Genomic DNA, 6681 nt, shown 5'->3' with positions numbered 1-6681 from the left:
TGGGACGCTTCCCAACACACCTATGCCCATGTCACATGATCAGCCAATCATATTAACACTTACCATGGTTTCAACTCTTTGCTTTTATTTCAAAATAAGAGCACATTGTCATTCAAGATAACTTCATCAGGGTTCAACAAATCAGCCCTCAAATTGCTTTCAAAGAACCAAGTTAGCTGGATGAGAATAAGCAGGAATATTTTAGCCTGAATTAGTTAAGCCACATTTAAAGAACAGGGCCCAGGTCAGCCTTGGTCTGGTAGGATTACCCACTGAGCACCTGCGCTACAGCAACTGATGTTACAGTAACCTTCCGAAAGACTACTTATTCCAACCTAGGACAAAGACATATGCTAATGTTTATCCATGTTGACACACTACACTGGGATCACCTTGGTTGTACTAAGTAGAAGCTACTTTTGCCTTCAGAAAAGCCTGAACTATTTAAAGGAGGTGCTAGAAACCTTCCACAGAGATTTTCAGTCCATTCAAACACGATGATCTCACTTCCTCCCAAATGGGCCCTACAGGGTCGAGATCTGCGGACGATGAGTTCCTGTATTTGTATGTAGACTTACAAAGCACAGCCTTTCTCTTTTCAGTACTCCTCAAGGTAATTTATTCTTTGAAGGACAGCTGTAATGCCTTTTTGAATATTACATGAAGCCCCTAATGGAGAGGATGAGAGTCTAATCAAGATCACATTCAATAAACATTTTGTTTGGGGCAATGAATTATTCAAGTAATATGCAATTTCACTAAACCTCATGTGGACTTGCTTTGCTTTTACTACTTGGCAGTACATTTCTATAGACAGTTTTTTAACTTCTTGTACTAGAAACAATTTTAGATACAACATCACAGCTTGGTTTGGAACTCTAGTCTATACAACTAAAATCCAAGACACTATAAGTCGGGTGCAGACAGCTCTGCAGGTTTTATGAGTTAGGATGTACCCACCCCATCATGCAATTTTTAAGAACTTGGGGATCAGACTGCCTCAGAAAAATCACCTTAAAACCATTTCTATCCATGATGTGAGCTGTTCTGCACAGCAAATCATGTCAGGTCACCAACAAGTCAAACCAAGTCGATACCCAACTTTAAATGTCAAGTGTAATTAAAAGGAAAATTTACAATCATTTATTGATCTTATCTTCTTTTTCTCTTGTAAATCCTAGGGTCACTAGTTTTGTCTTTATTGAATTATGGCATCCTCATGAGCAGCACAGAACATCTATCAGCCTAGTATTTGAAACTTGTTTCATCAATAATAAATTAGCTGAATAAACGACTACAAGGTAAATAGCTATGAGCATCTGGAGTTTTAATACAACAGCTGTTGCTGGTCTCATTTCAGGTGTAAGAGTCCCACTGGAAAAGGGATTATAACATAAATCCTCAATTACTAGTACTACTAATTGTGTCAATCCAAATTGTAGTTTGAGCAACCAGTACATCTACTGGATGGATATTTGAGATATTTCACAGGATAAGTAAAAACTCTCCTGTTGGTGGCGCTAGAGGAAAAGTCCAACCCGTCCTCACAAGAAAAATGGCTGTATAGGTTGATTGTGAAAGCAGCTCAGGCGAGGCCCAGGAAGATGCTGATGGCGTCGGCGAAGCTGTTGAAGAGGTCCCACGCTGCGGTCCAGGCGGCATGACCCGTGACCAGTCAATGGCCGCTGGGTCCAGAGGGTAGAGGCCACACCGCCTGAACCCAGCCAGCACCAGTCCTCGATCCTTTATCCTCTGGTAGGAGTCTCTTAGGACCCTTGAAAACTCCTTTGTGGAAACCAAGAAGAAATCTGCCTTCAAGGATCCAAAGAAACTGACATCCAGAGGCTGCAGGATGTGAGATGAGTGTGGTGGCAGGCACAGGAGAATGACCTCCTCCCTCCATGCCGTCCGGATCAGCTCTGGATCCAGGTGGGATTGGTGACCATCCATGATGACCAGCAGCGGGCGCTCCTACACATTGAACTTCAGGAAATGCCCGACAAACCACTTCCTAAACAGCTCACTGTCTATGTACCCTGCCGGCAACTTCCCGTAGAGGGCGTTGGAGGACCCCTTCCTTGTTTTAGGTGCCCCCTGGATGTCCCCGCTTATATATGATGAAAGCGGGGACATCCTCCCCAGCCGACACAGATATATTTACTTTAAGCCAAAGCAGCAATTGCAAAATTTCAATTTCATTATCCACCTTTTCTTTAACCATCTTGATGCGCATGTAAAGAAAATAAAAACCTCTACCTCTCATACACACACACACACACACACACAAGCACACACCCTTTAGCTACTTTTTGTATTTTAACTCCCTGTATTGTCTTATTTCTCCTTCCTGTCTCTTTTCTCCCTGTCTCCTTCTTCCTGTTCTTCCTGTCTCTTTTCTCCTGGTCCCCCTTTCTGACTCGTCCTGTCTCGTTCTTCCTGTCTCTTTTATCCTTGTCTCCTTTCTAGTCTCTCCTTCATTCTCCTTTGTCACTTTCTGTCTCTGTTCTCTAGCTTTTCAGCCAGAAACATAAACCACACAAGAGCACAGTTGAGTGTCAAAAACATTCAATTTTGGTTAACCTTAGACATATTATATTGAAGGTTAATCTATAATCAAGATTTCCCATCATAAGAGCCTCAACTGGCCTTCAACACATACAATCTCTCTCTCACACACACACACACACACCCAAATTATTTTCATAATTGATTAAATCATGGTGCATGAATATGGTTTATTTGGCCTAGCTTGTAAACAACAAGAAAATAAATTTGAATAGCAAATTTGAAAATATTTTTGCGCAAAATTTTTATGTGTACTGTCATGTTACAGAAAATAAAAAAACACTGCATTTGCCACGTGCGTCTTTGTTCGTCTTTGTTCGTCTAGATATGATGAGTTTTAGTGTGCTTCTCCATGCATCGCCCGTAGGCTTCAATAGAACTGGCACCAAGAGGAGCATTAGAACGTAATTATGATGTAATGACCCTTCCTTCTTTTTTAGTTTCCTTGAACCTAACCAAGTAGTTTTGTTGCCTAAACCTAACCAAACTGCGACGGTTTCACAACATTAATCATGTGTTTAACGTCATGTGACTTACATCACATGACTTACGTAACGTACTTCAGCGGGACGCCTGTTGCTGGTACTTTCCAACGGTCATATATGGGAGTCATTGACAATCGACCCATTCTGTCGTTTAGGTATGGGGATGTGCTGGAAAAGTTTGTCATTATGCCTCTTCCGCTGTAATATCTGTACAAAATTTTATAGTAATCCATGCAATAGTAGTTGAAATACAGTACTTCAGTCTGGACCAAAATTGTTGACCCAGAAAAAACACTGGAAAAAACCCTGAAAAAAAAAACCTACGACCGACTGCCATTGCCTGGCTAAATTTCCTAAACTGTTCACCTCACATGCATCTCAAAACATAGGTGTCATTTACACTGGGGACGCTGGAGACATGTCCCCACCACATTTTGAAATGGCTGATTTTGTCCCCATCACTTTTAAAAAGCAGAATTTGTTAAAAGAAGGAATAAAAAATCAAATTAATAATTTAATATGGATAAATAAGCAGAAATAATCTAATCCCTGCTCCAGTTTAATTCATGTTCTCACAAATCGATATTTAGACCATATGCTTAAAATGAGTCATGATTGGTTGAACTTGACTCATGAACTCTTGTGAACTCTCTGTTTCTCTCTCGTTGTTAAAAAAGTATGCAGCATCAAAACAACGAGGCAGTTTAACTTAACATCTAAAGGTAAGGTGGATTTATTATCTTTATAAGTTATTCCTTCAGTTGGTTCTATTTTGTCATATTTTAGGGCAGTGATATTGGATATTGTTATCGCTGGACTGACTGACATGCACTGGTGCTTTCTGCAATAGATGTGATTTTGGCATTGTTCGATTAACATGGTGTTGCAGCTGTGGATGTGATGGATGACTGTTACTTGTGCGGTCGTCGTTGTTGTACGTTTTATGCTGAGTATTTTCGTATTGGACTCTGTAGTAGCCTAGGCTGTGTCCTTTTGATGCACCATTATGCAGTTTTTCTATTGTTTTCTATTATTGTGCAACCAAAATGGTCAGAGTAATTATAGTCATGCATTTATCAGTAATTTCTGTAATCCAGGAGGACCCATGACCACTTTAACGCACAGTTCACACTTAAGTGATTTAATACACTCTGCTCCCTAGCACAGAGGTGTGAATGGACCTGAAGGACTCTCTTCTTTTCTGTCCTGTTCACAATTTACTTCTATCTAGAGACAACTGAGAAGCCTGCCACAGCTTGATAAAGATTAATGGTGGCAGGAAAGCATTAATCCCCTTCTCCATTTTTGATCAGGACGTAGCTGTAAGTCCCACACCAAGTGTTGAGAAGTTGGGGGGGCGATCCAATCTTATTTTTAATTTTTTTGATTTGTAATAAAAAGGAAGAGATTAGTTGAAAACTGCTGAAGGAGCTTGGAACATTTTCCACAAAGTATGATGTATACTTACAAGCACTTGTAAAATAAATTGATGACCACAGGGAAGAGATGATTTACTTGAAATTTGGAGCAGACTGAATTTGCTTGTGTTTACATTTTTTCTAATATATCACTTTTTGGAAGAGGTGGACAAAGTTTGTTTGGAATTATTTGGAGATAGAAGGGCCTTTCACACTTTTCACACTAGTTTCTCCCTTCACCTTCTTCATATCTATGCAAAGTCCCTCCAGATAACAAAAACAGCAGCAGTGTGCCTTGACCTCATAAGTCAGGCATGATGCGGTTAAATCAATAGCTTTTAACATCACTATAGTTCAAGCTCAGGTACTGGACCAATATAAGCTTGACAGAGCTTTTTCTCTCTGTAAAAAAAGAAAAGAAGATGTGTAAATTATTAATGGCTTGTATTACAGATGCAGGGAGTCAAGCTTTTCCCGATACAGAACTGACATCGGCCTAATAACAGTTTACACTCTTCTCATCTGCTGCAGCTTGTGGCAGAGCTGGGCATGACTGCTCAGAGGCAGAGGCTGCTGATGGATGGCTCGTATCTACACTGTTATAGGCATAAGGTTATAAGATAACCACGACCCCTGCATTTGAATATAACAAATGGAAATGTGGCATCATGAAATAGTCCCATGAAATAAATAAACGTGGCATTATGAAATAAAAGTGCCATGAAATAAAAACGTATTTATTTATTGAACCATATTGACTCATTTATTTATTAATTAATTTCATAGACATATTTATGTATTTATTTATTTAGTTAGTTAATATTGACTAAAATGGCATTCCATACATAACTACAGCAAGTTGCTTGCACAATGCTGTTGTTGCACAGATTCATAACAAATAGGTCAACACTAAAGGTCAAGAGGAGGTTTCAGGTACAGACAAAAGAGTTTGTTTTGTTTTACTTACAAATTCCAATCAGGTCAACACTTCCTGAGATTCCTGAAATCCTGAGTTCTCTTAAACCACTTCTATGTTTTCAAGCCATGTGTTATGTTAATATAAAGCTATTTAACAGCGCAACAGATTTTTTATGTAAGTATTGGTGAGCATTTTTCAAATACCCATTACATTTCATATGGTGTTCGACAGGGTTACTTAATTGGTCCACTTTCATTATACATGCTTCCGCTTGCCAATACGATGTATTCACAGCTATGCAGACGACACTCAACTGTACATATTGCTAGTGCTTGATGAGCCCAGCAGTTGTTCAACAGAGTTTGGATGTGCAACTATTTGAAATTAAAAGAGGACAAAACTGAAATGATGGTTGTGGGTGCTGATTCTAAAAGAGACAAAATTCTAAGAAGACTCAATCTGAAGCAAAAATTTTGGGTGTGAAATATAGACTTCATATAGTGAGTATAAAGGGCCCTTGTGTGAGGAGAGCCCACAAAGATACTAGAATGAATAGCCATGGATGCAGCGAGGGGCCCATATACTCTTAGCCGCTGCCGTAGGTCATCGAATACCACAGGATTAAATGTACCACCTCTTAATTTTTTAACTTGTTTAAATGTTTTTATACAATTTGATGTGAAGCATTGCATTCTACATATGAAAGGTGCAATAAAAATAAAGTTTATTATGATTGTATTGCGAAGAGGCAATTTGCATCAATTAAATGTGCAAATCGTCTTCTAAATCGTACTATAAATTTGCTGCAACTGAGAGGAACAGTAATGGCCACTTATTGAGACATACTGTACATTAACCCCATTCAGTGTAATTTACTGTCTGTAGTGTATGGTCACAGGAAATCTTCTCAGCACACAGGAAGTAATAAACTGAAATATAGCAGTGCTCAGAGCAGGGAGAGCTGGATGCACCAATTATGGTTGAACATGGTACAAAAATATCCTCTTCATGTCTGCCTCTAACAGCCACTACAAAAACATTAAGTTCCAAAGACTGTGCAGTTGAATAATTCTGAATGATTTCTGTGCAGCTCTCATAAATTCACTTATTCACCATAGGGCTGAAAGTGCAAAGCTGCAAAATTTAGCAGATTCTAACTTCTTTTGTAGTATGTTTACAGACCAGTTTAAAGAAGAGCAGTGCTGAAACTCAAATGTTATTCCACTATCCTAAAATAGCTTTATCTCACTAACTTACCTGTAATGTCACAGTGGCACTTTTCTGCAAAAGATGG

Source organism: Siniperca chuatsi, linkage group LG2 (genome assembly GCF_020085105.1).
Source record: "Siniperca chuatsi isolate FFG_IHB_CAS linkage group LG2, ASM2008510v1, whole genome shotgun sequence".
Lineage (NCBI taxonomy): Eukaryota > Metazoa > Chordata > Actinopteri > Centrarchiformes > Sinipercidae > Siniperca > Siniperca chuatsi.
Note: the sequence above shows the minus strand (reverse complement) of the source record.